Source organism: Macrobrachium nipponense, chromosome 3, assembly GCF_015104395.2.
Source record: "Macrobrachium nipponense isolate FS-2020 chromosome 3, ASM1510439v2, whole genome shotgun sequence".
Taxonomy (NCBI): Eukaryota; Metazoa; Arthropoda; class Malacostraca; order Decapoda; family Palaemonidae; genus Macrobrachium; species Macrobrachium nipponense.
Window position 1 is genome coordinate 103,185,009 of NC_087202.1, and position 23,875 is coordinate 103,208,883.

The window sequence follows — 23,875 nt, forward strand, 5'->3', positions numbered from 1 at the left end:
AGCCACGGTGTAAAATGTTAAAAATGAATTGCCGCACAGGACAATACACGAAGTGTAGAATATCAGAAGCCATCTCTCTCTCTCTCTCTCTCTCTCTCATCTAACCGTCAGATTTAGGGGAAAGCGCAGCCTGGCCCCCCCCCCCCCTTCCCACAAGACCACCCCCCACCTCCCACTTCTCGTTTCCCTTTTGTGTATAGCTCCAGCTCCATCCCCGCCCCCGTCCCTGGCCTCCATCCAAGGGCGACTCGTAACGTCCATGTGACGTGTTGATGCGGAGGGGGTCCAGATTGTGTAGTAAATATTTGGACAATTTTCGGGCGTTTTGTTTAGGATGTTGCGGTTGTTACCAGGGTCCGCAGAGTAAGCGACTTGTCTGTTATATTAGAGATTTCGTGTTCAGAGGCGTCTTCGTGGAGGGCTTAAGGGAGGGAGGAAGGGAGGGAGGAAGGAAGGCAGGCAGCAGACTTCGCTATCAGAGTAGGAGACGGTGGCGTGAAATTGACGAAGAGTTTTGCATGGCTGTTTATACTAGGTAGAGAAGTGGCCAAACAGTCGATCGCGGCCTCTTGTTTCGTCGATTGCCGTTCCCTAGCAATCCTTTATAAACAGACAAAAAACAAGTATATATATATATATATATATATATAATATATAATATATACTATATATATATATATACATACACTACATACACACACAATTTGTGGGAGAGATGGGGAAATGAGGCCTTTGTCCCCTAAAGGATTTAATGGCAAGATGTCATCTGGAGATTCTGTCATTATTATTATATTTATTGCTAATATTTTACTTTTTCATTATTACTGTGCATACTATCAAGTTTAAGTTTTTCTACATTCAATTTTCGTATTTAGCCCTCTGGACCCCACTACTGTAACCACCTTAGGTCTCTAGTTGAAATTTAATACTCTGTGCGCTAACTGTTATAACTCTCAAAGCATTTTTTTCTCACCAATATCATTACTGTTATTACCAGTATTATTATTTCTCAGCTGTTGTGTAGATAAGTGCCGTTTATTCATTCTTTTATCATGTTGTCTCATGTATCTAGATTGTGTATGTTACTGTCTGTATTTTGTATATTCCATGTATATGGTCCTGAGCTGAAATAAAGGATATTATTATTATTATTATTATTATTATTATTATCATCATCATTATATATATATATATATATATATATATATATATATATGTATAGATATATATATTATACTCATGTTTTATCGTACTATGACGCTATTTGAAAAATATTTCCCCCACTTAATATGTGCTTATGGTAGATCGTAAAAGATTTTGTCTTTAAGAGTAGATCTCGGAGTCCAAAAGCCATGACCACCCATTGGTAGGGTAGTGATGGATGGTTTCTAAAGACATTCCTGGGTTAAGTACGAGTTCTGTCTTAAAAATATGAGTTATCGATATTGAAATAGTTCGATGTTATATATATATATATATATATATATATTTATATATATATATATATATGTGTGTGTGTGTGTGTGTGTGTGATATATATATATATATATTTGTGTGTGTGTGTGTGTGTGTATGTATGTATGAATGTATGTATGTATAACTGAATCACGAAAGTTAGGAACGTGATAAATCCATAAATAAAGTTATATGCCACAGAGGGAAAATAAACAACGGAGTACCCTCGAGATCTTTCGACGTTCAAACGTCCTTTACTTAGCAGATGAACTGCTAAGTAAAGGACGTTTGAACGCCGAAATATCTCGCGGATACTCAGTTGTTTATTTTCCCTTCGTGGCATATAACTTATATATATATTATATATATATATATATATATATATATATATTATATAATATATATATATATATATATATATTTATATATATATATATATACTTATATATATGTGTGTGTGTGTGTGTGTGTGTGTATATATTTATGTATATGTGAATCTATATATATTCTACGTATATATCTCCCGATATATAATATATATATATATCTATATATATATATATATATAATATATATATATATATAATATATATATATATATATACTATATATTTATTTAAATCCACGGCAGAAGGTGTTTGAAAACTGGTGCTTTGAACAAGTACTGTCTTGGTTTATTTCTGCTTTCTCTAGTTCACACTGTGAAGTTGAGAATGTAGAATTAAACTACGAAAGTACTTGTTTCAAGTTCCAGGTTTTATTTACCTTCCACCCTGAATGTAAGGATATTCTCCAGCACGTGTTCCTTCGTGCTACATTAGATACACACATACACACACACACACACACGCGCACAAACACACTTCTGATACTGGTACCCATTCGCAGATGGGGCAACTGGTTGGTAGCAGACCAGGACCTGACCTTAACTACTGTGCTAAGTCTTTGTGTTTTGAATATGCATGGACGTGGTGAAGAAAAGAATTTTATTAGTATTTATCTCTGAGGAGAGAGAGATTTTTATTTTGGCATTATAGTAAGTCAAGAAGACAAAGAACACCGATCGTGAGTTGGAAGGGGCAAAGAGTTGATTGTGCCCAGGGAGAACTGAAAGCTGTAGATCCAGAGAAAGGGTAGAGCACGTATATACAGGAATCTTATGGGCAAGGATGGAATTGTACTGATATGGTAATTCAAGGAATATATTGATAAGATTGAGTGTATCAAGAGAAATAGTCGCAAGTGGAGAAAATTAAAAGTAAATGTGAACAAGAGCAAAGGTTGGTCAGCGAGTCAAATGGAATGAATAATGGCAGGGCGAGAGAAGATGCGAGTCACAGAAAACGTATGTAGGGTCATAGAAAACGTGATGTAGGGAAGATGTCAGGATGTGTGCCAAAGGTTAGGAAGAGACTTAATGTATGCGTGCATATATATATATATATATATATATATATATATATATATACACATATATATCTATACATATATATATAGGGACTCCCATGTATAGAAGGGAATAGATGATGAATGCAAATGAGAGAAAAATATTTAATCTGTAAGATAAGTTGTGTTTAAGAATACGCGCAGCTCAGAACAAGAACTGAATTGTGATAAATGTTCATATGAAGATAAGTTGTGTTTAAGAGTACGCGCAGCTCAGAAAGAACTGAATTGCTGATAAATGTTCATATGAAGAGATGTGGTAGAAACGATCAGTGTGGTTTGTGTTGAGATGGTTTAGTCATATGAAAGAGTGGAGCTTGATGGGCAGGTGAAAAGTGAGGATTTAGACGTTTAGTATTAGGGAGGAAGAGAAGAGCAGTACCCAGAAAGTGTTGGATGCACAGTGTGGAAGAGATATTAAAAAGCAGTGGCCATTTTAATATTATGGATTTCGAGTATGTGTGTGAAGATGTGCCGTACGTATATAAATATATATATATATATATATATATATATATATATATATATATATATATATATATATAATACTCCACGCATTTAAGTATATTTTTGTAATTTTGATGATGGTATCATTGATAATGTTTTGTTATTTCAGGTACGTGATAGCAGTTTAAGAAAACCAACATTTTGGACGTAGATTAATTAAAGTGGACCGTTAAGTCAGTTGTGAGTATACTTATGCATGACGTCATTAGCGTAAAAAATAGGAGTTTTGTCAAATCATGCTGCTTGAATCAAAACCTGTACTCCAAAGTGTTGCCTAAATCTCTTTAGGGAGAATTGTTATTTTTTGCCCAATTAGTGCATTTGCTCAAGAAGGTAAGAGACCTGTCAACTTATTTAAGTCTGAATCTTACAGTAGGTTGCAGAGGTTTATGATTATTCGAACTATATTTAATTGGTTGTCATTATTCCTATTAGGTGACGGGACATGGCTGTTTGCATGCATAGTTTTAATAATGATTATTTATGATGTCCACAGTTATGATTAAGATAAATAATCATTAACATTTAATTACCAAGTTGGCTAAAGTATATGGTTTATAAGTCTTATTTGTGCGTTGATCTATCTGTCATCGAAATTCCTCCTACACGTTTATTATTGTTGTTGCAAGCTTAACTGGAGCCCTAATTCGGAAAGCAGAATGCTGCAATCCTTAGAGTTCCAATAGGGAGCAGTCCGGTTCAGAAACAGACATTAAAAAATGTAGAAGAAACGATGAAATAGAGAGAAACTGAGAAGGTTTACTGCACATTTAAATGAGACAAATAACAAATAAACAGCGAAGTTAAACACACGTCAGCCTGCTCAACAAAAAATCAATTCCACCAAGTTTGAACTATAGAAGCTCCAAGTTTTAACTACAGAATTACGAAGATCATTTCACAGTATAGTCATGACAGGAGCCAAACTTTTATTTAGAAATCTGTGCATTTAAAACTTCATAGAGGAAAAAGCGAAACTTAGAATTAACTGCATATCTACTACCACGTGATGGTATACTTCTGAAGGATCTGAGAATTATGAAATATTGTATACAGCAAGCACAGAGAGCTAATTGAACTACGAGGCCAGAGATTGATATCATGATTGCAGATGAGAAATTGAATAGAACTCAAGTTTTTATGCAACACTTCAATAGGCAAATAAGTTGCAGAAGACCCAACAAGGGAATGTTTTTTAGAACCTGTAAGAATAAAGGGGTGAAAATATTTCCTCAGGATAGACAGGCCTCAAGAAGTCTTGAAAGAATCTCTGAGTTTCCGATATTTTGTGCAATTGAAGCAGTACGGACCAAGTATGTTTCACGAATGTCAATTTTTAATGGAGTGATACCTAGAATTTTAAGTGAATTGCATTTAGTTACAGAAACATGTCACTGAAAAGATCTGGATGAGGTGAATAAAATGTCCTAACAATCTTACCATGGGTTTTGTAGGGTCTACCTTCATCCCCGTAACTTGCGTCATGTTATATGTTGAAACACGGTGGTAAGGTTGGGCGTTAGGCAAAGTTGTATGTAAAGGGGGAGATCTTTTATCTATTCCGTATGTCCGTGAGTGTCCACCTTCCCTTTTTCTTGCTATCAGACTTGAGGCATTGGGAAATCTGAATACAAGAAAAGGAGTTTTACTAAACACACCTTCCTGTTGGGAGTTGTCTAGAACCAACCATACCTGTAATATGTAAAGCTTTTCGTCGGTTGGAGTGTTCTTCCCGAGAATTTGATTTGGGATCGGTAGAGATCGGATATTGATAGCTTTAGCAATATTCTTAGATTGCTTATTATTCCTAAGTGATGTAGTTCTACATTTTTTTCCAGAAGGATGAAGCTTTTGAGTAAAAAAGGACTCCCATTTCCTTGATTAATACAGTGGTGGTGATAAGAACTCTTCTGCTTAGAAATAATTTTCAATACTTCGAAGTTGACTCAAAAAGCCTTATCGACATCATTGCTTTATTAACTAGTTTATGTAAAATAGGCTACATAAACTAGGCTACACCAACTTGCGGTCATTGAGGTATTGTATTTTCAAACCCTTACCTTCAAGCACCACAACTCTGCCTAATCAAACACAAAATTCCTGCGTCGCGCTCTTATGTACTATCTGCCCTTACAATTTTGTTCAGTCACTGCAGACATATGGAGCTTCCTTTTCTCAGATAATCTACTTATTTAAATACTTTATTTTTTCATTTAACATTGAAAAGACTAAACTTCTTTTAATGCTGATATGTAAAGAAAAAAGTTTTTGGAATGTTTATAGCCATTTGACATTTTTTCTTCTCGTTAGTGCTAGATTATATAGAAACGTTAAATTTTGCTCTTATTAACCTATGGAATTCATATCCCTTCTACTAGGGATTTTAGTGTTTTGATATTGCAGGTTAGAGGCACGCCTTTAGAACTTAATATCACCTTGTTAAGAGCCCGCTTATATCACCACAGTTAAAGCTCTCCAGTGTACACAAATGCAGCAACAAAACCTTGTTCACAGGTATTTAGTGAGTGGCCTGGTTTTTCATTATAAAAGAAGTCGATATCACAGTCTTCAGATCCTTCGGGAGATCAGGAATTGCAGTGTTGGAAGAACTTGGCGATCATCCTCCGGTCAAGTATTCTTCACACTAATGTAAAGAATCTAGGGTGTAGAGTGATTCGGATATTTCTGTTGCTGATGTTACGAAACCTGTATGATTTAGAAATTCCTTAGAGCATCCATAACGATTACGTGAGGCACAGTGGCGACCCTTTCAACAAGATAATCTTAAAACGTGTTTATCATTAGCCTTTAGGAGAATGAATAGGATGTGGTTCAAGAGAAAGTTTTACAAAATAAAACGGTCGTGGTTTCTCTGATATGTATAAAATGACTGGTGAACTTGCAAAACGATAAACACTAAAAGTAGGGCTTCAAATCTTTTTAGTGTTCATCGCAGATAAAGGAACAAAATAGCTTGCGGAATCGTCATAAATTATACAGAACTAGCAAACATATGTATACAAAAATTATGCATGAAAATTCGTAAAATGACTAAGTCTACGGGCACAACCAGCCCCGTTTCAGGGGGCAGAACCAGCTCCGTTTCAGGGAATCCCTTCTCAACCCCCACTCCCTTGGGGGGTGAGGGGGTGAGTAGGATAAAACTCCATTATAAACCAACTTAGGGGTCCCTACTATAACCCTGCCAAGATTCATGCCCATCGGACCGGCCATTTGGCTGTGATTAAATGACAGACGGACGGACGGACAGACATAATACCCGTTATATTAAGATTGTGTCCGACCATCACCGAGACCGAAAATATAATGCACAGGCCGTTGCCTTGACCGTAGACCTATCAGCATATGCCTTGCATGAATGGTATACATTATTTTGCTTTCGTGTAACAAAAACTAGAGAAGAATACAGACAGAAATGTGTGAGAATTTCATCTGTGCCATTCAAATCCTGGTAGGCGAGCCGTGGGGCAAGTTTCATCACAGCGTTAGCCATTCTCTCGTATCATATTTTATGGGTTTTTGTGGACGTTGTTATTTTATTGCCCTGTTCGTGATCTGACCTTCGAGGTTTGGACTATTCTACATCCAGTGAACATGATAATACAATTGAATTTTTGACCAGTAGCTGTTTGCAATATTGTTTTATTTAGTGGTAATATTTCTCAGATTTGTGAGTCAGAAAATGTGTATGCGATCACACACATAATTCATATATATATATATATATATATATATATATATATAATACTATATTATATAGATTAGAAGATAGATAGATAGAGATATATAGATATACATGTTTATATATATTCTCTATCTATATATATATTATATATATATATATATGTATATATATTGTATATAATATACATTCATATGATTTTTCCCGAAATACTAGAGAAGATGAACAGAAACAAAGTACACAATGTTTTATGATAATAAAGAATTGCTGATAAAGAAAACGGAAATGGCCTTGCATGTGAGAGACATAACCGCCTATAATAGAGATGAGCGTCAGGACTGAATCGAAAGCAGTGGGCCGACGGCTAAGACCAAGATCTGTAGAACTTGACTAAGACAACAAACGACGCGGAGGCACTTAAACAAACACGACTGCGAAGGAGCTCCCGAACTTGCTTTTATGGCTTGGCAGTTTTAACAGACTCGTGTTGGAAGCTTAGTCTGGTTTCTACTGGTGTTGGTCCCGTAGCGGGCTAGTGCCATCAGTGTACCTCAAGTAGTGCACTGTAGGCATCACATAAAGGTTTTTGCAGCGTCCCTTTGGCTTCTAGCTTTAACCTCTTTCATTCCTTTTACTGTACCTCCATTTATATTTTCTTTCTTCCATCTGACTTTCCACCCTCTCTCTTTCCAACAATTGTTTCGTAGTGCAACTGCGAGGTTTTCCTCCTGTTAGACCTTTCAAACCTTATTGTCAGTTTCTCTTTCGGCGCTTGGTCTTTGGCCCAAATTCAATATTCTACTCTATTCACTGGTTTTGGATGGATATGCGTATACATAAAGGCTACAGGTGTTTCTGTTCTGGTAGGAAGCTGACGTGGATTAACAACTTGCTTTTGCTTGCAAGCTCATAATTTACATAATGAACCATACTGTCGTCTGTTTTAGCAGTACACGTATTCTGTTATGAGAACGTTACAAAAGTAACTTGTCATATTTCTTCATTACTTTTTAATTTGATAGAGGTGGGTTGCCCTCGGTAGAAGAGGTAGAGGTAGTTGGCGCCTAAGGAGAAGTGGTTGAAACTTAAATTAAGTATATCTTAGTTTGACCAGACCACTGAGCTGATTAACACCTCTCCTAGGGCTGGCCCGAAGGATTGGATATTTTTACGTGACTAGGAACCCATTGGTTACTTAGCAACGGAACCTACATGTTATTGTGGGATCCGAACCACATCGAGAAATGAATTCCTATCACCAGACATAAATTCCTCTGGTTCCTTGTTGGCAGAGCTGGGAATCGAACCCGGACCCTGAGATCGATAGTCGAGCACGTGACCGACTCATCTAACGAGGAACTGAGACGTAGTTGAGGACAATGAGGCGGAAAGCAGGAAATGAATGTTGGGGGAGATCTTTAGGAGTGAGTCCAGGGCAGAATGAGTTCATCGAGGCTCTATGCATCTCCGTGGGTGCCAAAGGAAATGATCGATTGGTAGATCAAAATGCTTCGTGTATTGAGCAAGGTATATAGAATAAGCCCTTATTTTATATACCTTGGTATTGAGGACATAATTTCTCAATGGTCTCACAGTCCCGAAATGGCATCATCGCTCGAGGAGTCAGGTAAGGGAAAATTGAGACTTAATTCAATTGTATATGTAAATGACATGACATTGGATGGGAATTGAGGAGGGTGGAAGTAAGGTCGACGTCTGTTTTCTTTAGGGAGCAGAGAACCCCAGCGGAAAAAATGAGTTCATATATTTGAGGCAGGCGTTCTTAAGTATGTCATTCATCTGTGTATACCAGCATTTGCATCACTCACTAGGCGGTTCGTAGTCGTTCGAGATGTTTAAAATAGTAGGTGTGTTATTAACGTTATCAGTATTATTGAAATTGTTGGAATGATTCGAATAATGTCGGATACCTAGCATCAATTTACGAGTAAAGTGATGCGTTCTTTCTTCTCATGCCTGAGATTTTTCCCAAAGCGTCTTCTAGTGCTCTTTTTCCATTGTATGCTTTAGTCGTTTTGATCTACAAACAACATTTTGAGATTTCTGGAATCTTGTCCTGTAGTTACGTCACCGTTCAGTACTCTTCCCACAATTTCTATCAGCTTTTTCACATATTGAATAAAAAAAAGAGACTCCGTTAAACAAATATTGTTGAAAATTTGTCTGGAATGAAGTTAAAGAAGAAACCGTTGGCATTTATCCAGTCTTTGGCCATTTGTAATCACGCATTTCGAAAGCTATCTGAAAAGGAAATTAACGCAAAACTACAAGCATCCTAGAGAAGTGGATCTTCATAGATTGCTTAGTTTATTTGAAGCAGCTGAAGAGGTGCTGAAGTTTCAAAAATATTGACTTTGTTTACAGTTTTAAGAGTGAGCTGCAATGGCTTGTTGAAATGCCAAGACGTTTCAAAATCCCTCTTGAATATGTATATAGATTTACTGTGTAGTTTTAAAGGGCTCCAGACGGTCCTGGCTTAAATCCAATTCATCATGTAGACCCCCCCCTCCCCGCCCTTTTGAGCTTCTGTCAGCAAAATAATTTTCTGGTATGGGGGTAGATGTCATCACCTGTTGAAGAACGCTTCTCTTGTTCCTCTTAAAACCTTCATTTTCTAACGTCAATTCAAATTCTAAGAACGTTTTCTTTTACGATTTACGAGGATCAGGGGCACACAGCATTTATTGCTGTTTTTAACTACAAACTTTATAATCCAGGTGTTGAGTCGGGAAGCAATCTTTTGTCAGAATTTGGATATGTGGATGCTCTGACGCTCTCAGGTACACCATTACCAAGGCAGTCCCTGTTAGAGACGTGATGGATGGTGTGTTCACCTGTCGCTGAGTGTGAAACCTCCCCATTAACGTTGGTTTTGGCATTCATGGGTAAACATTAGTTTACCACCTATTTTTTTAATGATGGAAAAATGGATACCTTAAAGGGAAGGGGCTCTTGCGTTTTTTGAGGCACAGAGTGGAGTCAAGGCCACAGTTAAAACTAAATTGGTGATGTGAACTCCAGTGTGAATTGTATTTTGAATATACAGTCAGGTCCCTATACCACACGGATAAGTCACATTCATGGTAGCACAGCTGATTTCTTGTTCCATTTGAATCAAATAACCAATTTTTTTTTTTTTATGTCCTTGAGATCAGTGCTGTATAGTATTAAGTCAGTGTGTACATTTTAAGAGGACCGTCTCACTCCCAATGGTCTTTGTAATTGTATCTTAAATTAAAATCTGCTGGGTGTTGTTTCCTTACACAATTTGAAAACAAATACCTGCCCTGAGGTGCTGCATATTTTCGTTAAATATCACTGAATTGAATTTGAAATAAAATTTTGAAATGAAGCCCATTATTAAGAATTGTATTTGCAGATAAAGACATAGCGTCATTGGAAATAAAAGTGAATTGCTTAAAACGAAAATAGTGAAATAATGGACTAAAAAATTATAATCGATAAAGTACTTTTAGTATGATGAAATATTCAAATAATTTGTTTACGTAACTGCGTGTAAACTATATGAACAACTATAAATCTAAAAGTGAGGAACGCGTATGAAGAAAGTTTATGTTTTTACATAGATTACGATTAATGATCCACAGACTGTAGTGTGACAGAAAAAGAGCAGCCTGATTCTGATGAAAAAAAATTCAAGCTCTTTTTGAGCAACTTTCCATGTAGTGTTATTTGTATTTTGCTTACATTTTTTTTTTTTGCAGATCATTACGTGTCATATAAGAATTTTTTTATTTTAAAATTTTTTCACGGTGATTTCTAATTTTATTTGTTTATTTATTTATTTTTTACGATCATATGAGGTTCCTTCTCCCTGAAGCAGGGAAGTTAGCCATTTGTAAGTAGATCCGGCACCTTCCCTTTTGACTGAACTAGTATTATTCTCCTGTGATGTAAGTAGTGGTATAAATGTCGATTTTCAGTGTACTTCTCCTGTTATCTGTTGCAGGATAATCGATTTTTGTGTGATAGGATGGGAGAACACCTCGATTCAACATGCAGTTATCTTATTATAGATTTGACCGTGTGTATATATATATATATATAATATATTATATATATATATATATATATATATATATATATATTAGAATACCATATTAATGTTATACCAGTTTTAAATGGTATGTGCTGTATTAAAGCGAAAGAGAAAATTTTTTCATTAGGAATATTTGTTACTTGATTAGTTTCCCCTCATTGTGTTAGACGTCATTTTCTTTGATGTCACGACTGCCTCCTTAGCTTTGCCGCTATAGGAAACTATATGAAATTCCTTCCCCACAGCATTGACAGATTTGCATGAGGAGGAGGAATTCAAGATTCCAGTTTCTGCAAAGGAGACATTATTCTTGTAAAATTGAAGCGGATACAGGACAAATTCTAACCTTGAACTGATAGGGACAGATTTAAAGAACTGAAGCAAGCGCTGTCCATTAGGGATTTAATTTTTTTCTGTTTTTTCATCAGAGAAACATCATGCTTGGTAAGGGAATCTTGATCATTATAATCGAAAGGCTTTGAAAAATACATGTTAGATGCATTTATCTACTTGAATGCAGTGTGCCTGGGAATAATAAAATGAGGGATAGCACTGACCAGGAAACTGAATGGCAGTTGGTCGAACTGTTTTAACGAAGTGTATTAAGTGGTTAAACTTTAAGGGAAAGAAAATAATTTCAATTCAAATTACAGATACAAGGAAGGGTCTTGCCGCCTGCAGGATCGGAATTGCTTTTATGGTCTCATTTCCTCCTTTCCTGTGGTATTACCATCATGACTTCATGACTGCACAAGCACGTGCACCTCCCGTAAGCACGGCAGTGGCACATTTTGGCTGCATCATGAGCCTTTTGACTCGGAAGTATATAATTTTCACATTTTTTTTCGTTTTCTTTTTTTTCACCTGGTTCAGAAAATGGGTTGCTTGTTCTGCATTTTATGACGTATGTGGTTCGGGTGATATTTTGCCCTCTCTCTCTCTCTCTCTCTCTCTCTCTCTCTCTCTCTCTCTCTCTGTGTGTGTGTGTGTGTGTGTGTGTGTGTTGTGTATGGCGAGAGAATGAAATTTCGAAAAGTAATTGCTTCCTAAAAGAAGTGATGCAGTACATTCTGAGATGTACACAGACTGCAAGGAAGGTCGTCTCAGTGAAATTTGGGACTGCAACAGGATGGCAGTCACTCTTTATGTAGAGCGATGTTTCATAATCATCGCCTTGCTGTGTTAATCTCAGCTTTCACACGTTACTGAAAGCTGCGATTAGGGTCGAAATGTTTGTGTATTATTTGGAGTGCACAACAGAGGTTTGAGTTTTTGCCATTGCATAATATGCTGCTGTTGAACTTTTGCCATTGGAGTCTTACATTCCAGTTGTCATTCAGACGAACTGTGTCTTCATTTAGAAAGACAGCATGTCTGTATTTTTCTTAGGGATTTCCTGATTTAGGTGTTAAAGCAGAGGCCTATGAAAGCAAAGGTGTCATGTTCAAGAATTTATCTTGAGGTTTTGCTCATCATATTTCTTGTTTTACCCAATTTGCTTTTCACTCTAACTAATCCTGGGGGCTGGTTCTGTTCTGTCCCCCAGAGCCAGGATGTTCAGTAATGTAGATTCTGTTTTTGAGATTCTCTGAAGTGATCATTATTATTGACCATTCAGGTCATGTATGTTTTGAAGTTTATTCATCGACGAGTAAAGAGTCTGTTGTTCTTTGCCCCAAGATAAATGACTCGGTAAAATGGTATTTCAGTTTGGTGAAATTGAAACACGAAAACAGTAAAACAGTAGGCGAGCTAATTGTATGTGTATGAGAGAGAGAGAGAGAGAGAGAGAGAGAGAGAGAGGACCTCTGATGAATAGGTCTATGTGGTTTCAGTTATTGAATTGATATGATAGTGATTTGTCAAAGTTGATTGTACGATGTTGATAGAAGATGAAACGGGCAACGTGTTGTAATGAGTCTTTGAATAAATGACAGATAAAACGGCTCCGGCAGATTAGACGAGAAGATTATTTTGATTAGATACACACTCAAAAGCTTTACATAAACGATGCAATTGAAATGCAACGAGTGTTCTCTTTGATGTTCCTGCCATTGTGTTTGGGATAAGAAGAGGTATTGCGGACATTTAAATGCAATTTACGATTATAATTGTTGAGCGGTTTTGAGCTTTAAAAGGACTGTGAACGTTTTAACTGGAGTAAAATGTTTTAAAAAAGGAAAGATCTGCCTTCATTACAGCTATAGATACGGTCGCATTTGGTGCTGGGTATTGATCACAACATCTTTCCAAAGCACCTAACATGCATTTTCGGGGCATCTAAGTTTAAAGTTACTACAGCATAATGCCATTATATAGTCTGCGGCAGTATTATTTTCATTATGTATAGATGTGATTATAAACTGGGAGAGAGGCAAATGAAGTAAGTGATGAAAATGGAAGTCCGTTGTACTGTCGATAGTAAGGAAACTTGCACAGACGTAGCTAGAGTAAAAGTACAGACATCATTTGTAAGGCCTCGTGTCTGGGAAAATGAAAATGTCACGCTCGTGGTGATGCAGTCACACGAATTACGTTCATTGATGATGGTTGGTGTACACAGCGACGAGGAAGTAACGGATACAAGTTAGCAAATGTTATTCATGCGTTTCAACAAACTCACGAGCATAGCGGAAAGATAACAAAAAATATGTGACGAGTTGGCTTCTTCATGGGAGCACCTGAGGAAAAAAAGGAACGTATAATATCCAGAAAGCTTATTGCTCAGCTTTTGGCTCAGTGTTCTGTCTAGGAAAAGGGAGGGTGGGGGCGGGGGGGGGGGGGGGGGGTGGTTGGAGAAGAAAAATGTAGTCACAGTGTATTCTATACCAGCAGCAGCATTTATGGTGGCTGAAAAGGTCATTTCCCATGAAGAGTTGAGGGGAAGTTCTTCCCTCTGCCTTCCCCTCCCCCTTCATCCTTCGGCGCTTCCCCTACCCTCGTCCCCCCCCACTCCCCCTTCCCCCTTCCTCCGTCTCACTCCACCCTCCCTGACATTCTCATGGCATCATCATCTCTGATTTCCTCTTATTTATTTATTTGCTGCTGCTCAGGATTTGCCTCAGACTCGAAAGGACACTTGTCGGGCATCTTACACTGACTTGAATTATGCATTTGTGGTTGGCTGTGCAGTGGAAATTCCCCTTTTGTCGTCATCTTCTTTGACTATTGTTTGTAAGTTGTTATTGTCTTATCATTTTGTTGTTAAAACTGCTCATGAGGAGCCTTACAAACGCTAAGTATAACTGGCTTCAGTAGCATCGGTAAATTTAGGCCAGGGCTTCGTGGTATTTTATGACACCCATAAAATCACTCTTAATTACTGTGCCTTTTTACTGTGACCGTTTGTTTCCACGTAATAGACTGATACATCCTGTAAATTTCCAGACACCCTCTCTATGCCGGTGTCCGTGTGTTAGCTGGTACGTGTGTTCCTTTTACTCGGGAATGTGTTATTACCTCTCCGGTACACGACGCACGGCTGTGTTCATTTGGTTGTTTAACGTTGCGTCGTTTTGTTGCGCATATTTCACCCAGTTGTTGTTCATGATCCAATGCGAGTTGTTTGAAATTTGAACAATTGCCTTTTGGGTATTGACAGAAAGGAGTTTGCAATATACTTTATGGACAGGTCATGTATTTTTCAACATTTCCGTGTGTCCCGGCACTGAAACCAAATTATTATTAAAGGTGTCGAGTATGACGTGGCTGTTACTGATACGGGATTAGCTGTTTCCTTGTGCGTTGTGTAGTACTCCTTTTCTGCTCCTGTGTTGAATTTGAGTCAGGACGTCTATATAATGAATAAGCTTTCAGAGTGTCGTGATTATTTAGTGTTTCTTGGTACTATTACTTTTTCTTTTTCATGATCTCGGTGTACCTTCCTTTAGTAGGATATGTGGTGTTGTTCCGAGTGAGATGGAGATGTGCGATTACTTTATTACAATTAGCGGTTTCATTTTGCCAAGTATTATCTGTTAAAGTTTTTCGTGATTGTTACAAACAGTAATGAATGAGTTTCTTGAAACCGTTATGCTGAATTTTAAATTTACATCTGGTTTTAAAAGTTGCCATTGATCTCTCTCTCTCTCTCTCTCTCTCTCTCTCTCTCTCTCTCTCTCTCTCTCTCTACTTCCGTGATTTGAACTTTTCTGAAAGGTAAATCGAAACATTGACTTTTACTGACAGTATTCGGGAGGCCGTGTTTATTTTTGTGCGAATGTTTTGTTTGTGATGGAGATGACAAAAATAGTGAACTTGGGTGGCCTTTAATTATGACCGGGACGATGATGATGATGATGATATTAATGATGATGATAGTGGTTGGAAGTGTGGTTTTGTGGCTTGGCTTCACCGGGTTGGGGTTGGGTTTGATGGGAGGGGGGAGGTTGAGGAGGAGGAGGAGGAGGAGGGTGTGGTTGTGGGACCATTGCCACGAGGGAGGGACAGGGAGAGAGGAACGGAGAGGGAGTAGAGCCAAGTAAGGAGGTAAAAGGGGCTTAGAGGGTTGAGGGAGGGAGGGAGGAAGGGAGATGGGGGGGGAAGGAGTGAGAAGGGGCGGGAGAGGAGGAGAGGAAGGAAAGTAAGTGAGGCAAGTAGGGAGGTAAAAGGGGCTCCGAAACCAATACCTCCACCAGACCTGCCACCAGCCAACTACACTAGCATGTCAGTGGTCCCTCTTGGCCGCCGTGTGGTGGGGAGACTCTTCTATACCTCTCTCTCTCTCTCTCTCGTACCTCTGCTGGCTCTCAGAAGCCCTTCGTTCGTCGTGTTTTATGTGAGCACCGAAAGCCATTCTTCCTCCGTAGGCCGGCTGCACAGAGCCGGGTCTTCTCCGACGGGAGTCGTAAGCCTCCAGAAGGGTCCCGGGCTGCCCCTCCCCTCCCCTAGGGATCGTCTTCAGCTGATAACTAGGCCGTGCCTGCGTTGACCCGATCTATGTGAAGAGTGTGTGTGTGTGGAGGAAGTTTCAGTGGTGTGCCGTGCAATGCTCGTGTTTGAGAGGGAAACCCGGCGTGCAAAATGTGATGGTCATCATGGCATTTGTGTGTGTGGTGGGGGTCTCCCGTCCCCGGAAGTGGAGATAAGAATAATTTAGTGCCAACCAAAGATCCCGGCGATGTGAGGAGCTAGATTAGAGAGGGAGGGAGGGAGGAAGTTTATTGATTCTGGAACCTTTATTGTTGATCAAACTAAAATATCATGCCTCTCTCTCTTGCTCTCTCGCATTTCGCCGGGATTTGTGTAGTATACAGATTTATTCAATGTCGTTGTGCTTTTATAACCATTACCATAACTAGTACTTGTAGAACTTGTTGACGTTCCCCCCATGTTCTTAGCTCTCGTGAAACTGCTATTGTGCCCCGTTTCCTTTGTCTGTTTGGGACAGACGGTGTTTTGAACAGTGTCACCCACAATACCTGCCTCACTGATCAAGTTTCCAAGTGTGGAAAATCAGCTGTTGTGCTCAGTGATTCATTTTGGTCATTTTTACTTCAGTGATTCGTTTGGCGATTATTGTATAAATTTTTATTTTTGGAAAAGAAAATCATTTCACGCAGTTTTAAGGGTCTATGTTGATCGAAAATATCAAAATAAATGACGCGAAAATCCAGAAACTCGTTACAAAATTCAAAGGTGCAGAATGATTCACGCACAGGTGGAGTATGTAGCTGTAATTATAAACAGGTTTTTTTTTTTTCTTCTTCTTCTGTAATTATTCCAGTACGGGTATGTTGTTGTTTGTGATTCTTGTCTATCTCGTATAAAGCTAGTAAGTAAATAATTGACGTTTCGCATTCTCGTAAATAAGTGTAATTGTAATAGCTCGGGTGAAGTCTACTCGTGTGAGTTAAGCCTAAGTCACCAGGTACAAATCTCCCTTGGTATGTGCTCATTCATACTTTTCGGCGTTTTCTATGAATATTTTCTCGAGGGTTATATCTTTTCATTGGGGTATTGTTTCTTTAGTTCTTCTCCCTTACTTCGTGTGACAGCTTTCTCACTGGTATTGCTGCAGCATCTACTCTATTCGTATGTTATTCGAGACGGTTTTACGTATGTTCTTTCTAAAATGCGTGTAAGAGACATCGTTTCATTTACAACACCCATGCAGATTGCAGTTGCTTGAACTGAACGAAAATGCACAAATTTATACCTTTGTGTTATAAAGGTCCTTGCTCCAAGACCAAGGAATACCTCTTGAGTGGATAATTTAAAGTTTATGACAGTAAGATAATGCAGTCGCACTTTCAGTAAACAGAAAAATTCTTTGTCGCTGTAATGTTTTTATTTCTCTAAACTTTATATTATCCACTCAAGAGTGAATCCTTGGTCCAAGGACCTTTGTAACGTCAAGGTATAAATTTATGTATATTTGTGTATTTTCGTTGAATTACAGCAATTACATTTTTATTAGTTTCCCGAACTGAAGAATGGGGAGTGGGGAGCTTTTCTTTTTGAATTTTATTTGTCGTCTGTGTTTGTATGGATGTATGTATGCTTGTTTGTTTATTTGTTTGTTTGTTTGTTTTAGTATATACGAGTGTATGACGTACACCTTTAGCATTTTAGATTTATTCTTCAGAATCATGAGATCAGTTGCAAGCAAAGTTCCACGCTGGACGAGTGGTTTTCGAGCTGGGCTGCCAATCCGGTGGTCCCAGGTTCGATTCCCGGCTCGGTCAACGCGGAATCAGAGAAATTTATTTCTGGTGATAGAAGTTCATTTCTCGATATAGTGTGGTTCGGATCCCACAATAAGCTGTAGGTCCCGTTGCTAGGTAACCAATTGGTTCCTAGCCACGTAAAAATATCTAATCCTTCGGGCCAGCCCTAGGAAGAGCTGTTAATCAGCTCGCAGTGGTCTGGTAAAACTAAGATATACTTAACTTAACTTAGTTGCAAGCAAACTTGGTACAAAAGCATCTTTCGGCGAAGAGTAACAGGTTCTTCCAATTGAATAAAATTAAGAAATCATGAAAACGGGTGGGGCCATCTAAAAACGTTTTTCTCTTAGCTAGAATAAAAAAAAATAGATGTAGGGTAGATTCAAACTTGCCTAAACCATGACCTCCATGGCTTGAATGGGGCCACCCTAGTGTATGCTTCGAATTTTGCATAGGAATATATTATAGGAAAGATCTTGATCGTATATTTTCGATTGCAGCAAGGATACGCAAGAGGGTCTTGTGGCCCTTGGGTGTCTTCTTTTCTACTGTTACCTTGCTCTTACTTTGTAGTGTCTCGTTATCAGTTGTTGAGACATCGTCATTTGGTTCTATGATAAAAGCTAGGCTGTTAGACAAGTCTTTGTTTAACGAACGTCACCCTTTACATTTGGGAAAATTTTGGTAACCTCGTGGCCCTTTCTTCAGATTTGTCTTTCAAGAATAATTGTCATTGGCCTTTATCATTTTTATTCTCAATAAATAGTGGTATCGGGGGTGATTTCTTCATATTGCTCTGAAGTTGGATCTCGAGGCTTTGTAGTGACAAACGTATCCAAAACAGAGCAAAGAATTTGAGAAGTTAAAAAGGGCATTATGGCTATTACAACTACTTATGATGTAACGTTTATGACAATATCTGATGTTGTCGTCGATACAGAGTATCAGAATGACTTCCTCTTTCAACTCTTGTATTAAGAATCAGATCTCATTTGACGCCTTGTGTCGTGTGCCGCCGCTAGCGATTTGGCTAAACAACGAGTGCCAACGATATCATGTCTGGGGAGTGCCATAGTACTCGGATAAAAATACGATGGCGAGGCTTGGAGCTTTATCCGTCTTGCCCGTCTAGATGGGTGCCACCTAGACGGTTTATGGTACAGAAGTCTTGAAACGTAAAAAAGGAATTTACTCGTTTCAATATTCTGCCATCTTTTAGATTCATGTAATACATTGTCTTATGTCGGTGTACTTGACCTAATTGTTAGTCCGTTTTAGATCAAGTTTGGAACTACTCTCTCTCTCTCTCTCTCTCTCTCTCTCTCTCTCTCTCTCTCTCTCTCTCTCTCTCTCTCTCTCTCTCTCTCGTGTCATTTATATGGTATCTCCTACGAGTGCTCGCGTGCACGCCCAGAGAGAGAGAGAGAGAGAGAGAGAGAGAGAGAGAGAGAGAGAAACTGCTGATCAGTTCCGATATATTACCTGCGTAGATCTGCAATTACTAACATTGCATGTGCCGTGTGGAGTGGATTGGGTAAATGATATGGTTGTTTCTCTTGAGTGCGTTCTATAAGAAGAGGATACGTTCTTTTCGTAGGAAGGTGGTTATGTATGTATTTGTGTATATATACATATGTGTGTGTGTGTGTGAAATATAAAAACAACGTATCGTGCAGGTCAGTTTAGTGATCAAGTTTACAGGAGGATGGACGAAAGCTTTAAGCTTTCTAAGTATTTCTACAAACATATTGCTAAACAAGAGTACTAATGTGGATCCTTCTGTTGATATATACTCACACACACACACACACACACACACACACACATACACACACACATCACACACACATATATATATATAGAATATATATATATATATATATATATATATATATATATATATGTATATAATTTAATTATTTGTGCACCTATGTATGTGTATGGATAAAAAGATGGTACTACTACAAAAATATCACCTAATATACAGTACTTCAGCTGGCATATGGCTTCGTTGCCAGAGGCTCCAATGAGAAAGTCAAGTAAAATTTAAAAACCAACATCCTTTACATGGAGTCTTAACATTGATCAATATAGGCTTTGCTTTCCAATAAAATTCCCTCTCTCTCTCTCTCTCTCTCTCTCTCTCTCTCTCTCTCTCTCCTCTCTCTCTCTCTCCTCTCTCATCTCTCTCTCTCTCTCTCTCTCTCATTATTTTTAGATACTGGAGAAAATGGAGAATCCTTATCAGCCAGGAAACTAGACTGCTTGCAAGGTCCTATTATCGGAGAACCCTGGAGAAGCGTTAGAAAGTTGCTGCCGAAGGTGACGGCAGAACTTGTTCGTTGAAAGTCTTGTTTTGTCAGGAACAAAGAAAAGTAGGCAGTCCCGCAACGGTGATATGGTCCTGTGCTCACTGCTTTCATTAAATGAGGTAGAGGAGCCGTGCTTGGTCATTCCTTGTTTGTTCAAGAAAATCCTTGTAATTTTCATATTTGTACATCTTCTGGTAGCATTGGTGAAGAAATTCACGTTGGTGTAGATGTAAATATTTATTTTACAAATATGTATACATAAAGAGATATAGTAAGTAAGGTAATGGGGTCTGTATGGTTAATTTGTGTCAGTGATGGCTTTAGCATGAATCTCTGATATTTGGAGTACTACCCAGTCTGCTATTACGAAGACCTGTGTCATTGTAGAATGAACGCATTTGACACTCGGAGTCCAAATGGAACTTTTATTCTCGTTTTGGAGATCAGTACGTATGGGTGTTACCCTTCCACCCTTTTATTTTTTTTTTTAATTTCTCTCCTCTCTCTCTCTCTCTCTCTCTCTCTCTCTCTCTCCTGCCTCTCCTCCTCTCTCCTACACTATGAACACTATATGGCTATATTCTCTGGAAGCTTGGATTTTAAGTCAGTGTCCCTGTAGGCTTGTTTCGTATGAATAGGTGTCATATACTGAATAATAATAATAATAATATTAATAATAATAATAAATAATAATAATAAATAATAATAATAATAATAATAATAATGACAATAATCATCATCTGTGCCTCTAAAACAGAGCGCTCGGGTCATCAGGGAATAATTAGAATATAAATAAAAAAAACAAAATTCCAAAGTTGCCTGTTCAACTTTCTCTCAGGTACAGGCACAGGCTTCTCGGCTCACGCCTGAATAGTGTCTCGGTCGGGTGTTAGTGAAGTAGACTAGGACGCAATTAACGCTAAATTTCACCAGTTGGTGAAGAGTAATTAACTGTGACGTTTTGTAATGTGGTTTTTGTGGATGGCGTCATGAAATGCTTTTAGTGATGTTAAGTGAATAGATCTAATGATACATGTATTAGAATCGAATTCATGTGCAAATAATCGTACTGAAGTGCTGAGTATGAGTTCCAGTGTTGATTTTATAATAGCTCTCATCTTTGTAGAGCGAGAATATTAGATACATAATTATTTTACTTCAAAAATAAACTGTCATTATAGTTCTGATATGGGACATTTTACCGAGAAAGTGAGCAATGAAACGATAGTTGATTGGTGCATAAATGATTGCAGAATAAGTTATATATGTAATATTTCTCGTTATTGTTAAAAATCCCCGCAATTTTTCCCTTCTCGCCAGTAAAGAGTAGGGAGAAAGTCTTGGTTAAGAATGTGTATGCGCACCCGCGCGCCCGCCCTTGTTTAGGTTATTTTCTGTAGACAAAATAAGAAAGCTCACAAATTCTACTTGCTTTTGAAAGTTGCCGTTTCTTTTATAAACATACAACAAAAACATTCATTTATTTCAGATACATTTTTCTTTATTATTATTAATATTATTGTGGAATACAATTTTAATGAATTTTGACGATTGTTTTGGTAATTCATGTTAATTTATTTTATTTCATGTATTTGTATAAACGATGTTGAAATGAGACATTCACTTTGGCAAATTTAGTTATAGAAATCCTTACACCTATATATAGCCAATTTCTTGTGGTTACTGAATTGGTTATACAAAAACATTTATGTTATTTGTTAATGTACTTGTTGTAGATTGCCAGTTTGCCTTGATATGGAGAGAATGAAAATATATGAGCGGGATATAACTACCTACAACATATCGACGGTGGGTGCTATGACAGCAAGTGCTAAGTTGTAATACGGCTCGCGTATTAATAGCAAGCTACGAAGTTCGTTGACCGGTATTAGCGATATATCTTCGTTTATTTATTCGCTCGTTCTTCTTGGCGAGAGAAACTGAATTTGAATGCGTTTGTCCATGCTGTGGCATACAGTGCATGCTTGCTGCAATGTGCAGCATTTGGGACTTGCACGTGGTAAGTGATGATTTTCTGTCGTTTCTTGCTATTTTGTGAGATCGCTGTTGCCATCATTAGCGTTGTGTTCCACGAAGTTGGAAGGAGGTTGTTTATTCACGTGGGACTTCTTCATGTGTCTGTACGTTTATTCTTTCATAAGATACAACAAAATTGTGGCTGGATCTCGGTGAAAGTTAGTGAAGGGACGGTGGTTGGTCAATGAAGAATATACTAGATTTAGAGCCGATTCTCGATATCTTTCTAGAATTTCTGTTGATAATCTTCGTGGCAGCAGGCATCTGCTGACACCTTTTTGGCTGTTGATATTATCGTTATTTCAGAGGGACTTAACTAGATTAACTAAATCGTGAATGTTTTCTATTATCACTAATTAAGTAGCTCTAGCTTAAATAAGCGCTGCATCACTGTTTCTCCAAAATAAGTACTCAACAAAGATCTTCCCATTGCTGACAAACACTTATACAAAGTGAAAAAAGTTTTAGTACGTTCTTAAATTTTTCATTCGACGACGGTGTTAAGAGCATTCCGTTTAGTCCCTAAATAAAAATGGACTGGAAGTACAGCGTTCTTTCAAGAACCTTTTTACCATTATTTTTATATCGTTGTAACTAACAACATTAAATCAAATATTTATATTCGAGTACTTGTACCCAAAGATAATTTTGAATGGCCTTCGTATTTTGTTGTTGACTTCCATCTCATTTTTCATTTTCCTTAAAACTTCTAATGATTTGTATAGATGACGTACTTATTGTACCATCAGCGAAGGCTAGCATACAAACTCTCGAGAGCTGTTTTTTATTTTTATTTTTATTATTTGTTATTTTTATTTTGTTGGGTACTCGACGCGAAGTCCCCGAAATACATTCTTTCTCTGTGTTTCTGTGGCGCTTTTAACTCAAACCTCAGTAGACCCAGCGCCTCAGTGGCGTGGTTGGTATGGTGTTGGCGTGCCACCTCGGTGGCCGCGAGTTCGATTCTCGAACATTCCATTGAGGAGTGAGAGATGAGTATTTCTGGTGATAGAAGTCCACTCTCGACGTGGTTCGGAAGTCACGTAAAGCCGTTGGTTCCGTTGCTGAATAACCACTGGTTCCATGCAACGTAAAAACACCATACAAACAAACAAAACAAAATCAGTAGACCCAGCTTCCTTTAGATAGAGTTGAGTAAATTTGAAGGCCCATGAGTAAACCAGTGTTCGATTCCTGGACGTTGAAATTCAGTGCGCGACAGTTCACATGGACATTGAGTCTTGGACCTAGTTATTAGTCGACTGTTGGACACAGGTTTTGAGTTGTCTGATACAGGAGTCTTGTCATAATGAATTATTATTTATGTCAGTCCTGCATCACCAGCAAGGGACTCGAAACGGGATGGAGGGGCTAGGAATTAGGCCAGTCTCCTCAAAAGAAAACTTCTTTTTTTTCTTTTTTATTGTGTACCTGGTTCCTAGTCAACTGTGTGGGTTGCAGATGACATTTGCACATGGCTAGCGACGTGCTACTAAAAGACTTCCTGGGAAACGGAAGGTTAATGCATTATTGAATCAACAAAAAGGCCAAAAGGTTCCCATATTTATATATATATTATATATACTATATCTTTTGTATAAACAACATCTAGTTCTCTGAATTGCAGTTGCTGCATCATAAAGAACTTATGCATTCTTTGGCAGCT

At 38.0% G+C, this 23,875-nt stretch overlaps 1 protein-coding gene across 1 annotated transcript in view; it reads left to right on the forward strand.

The window, feature by feature from the left end:
- The first annotated feature begins 15,875 nt into the window (after positions 1-15,875).
- The window catches only part of LOC135221927 (GTPase-activating protein CdGAPr-like), a 746,105-nt gene continuing 738,105 nt past the window's right edge, over positions 15,876-23,875 (forward strand). The window contains 1 exon segment of the mRNA XM_064259951.1: positions 15,876-15,969. The gene's annotated coding sequence lies outside the window, so the exon portion shown is untranslated.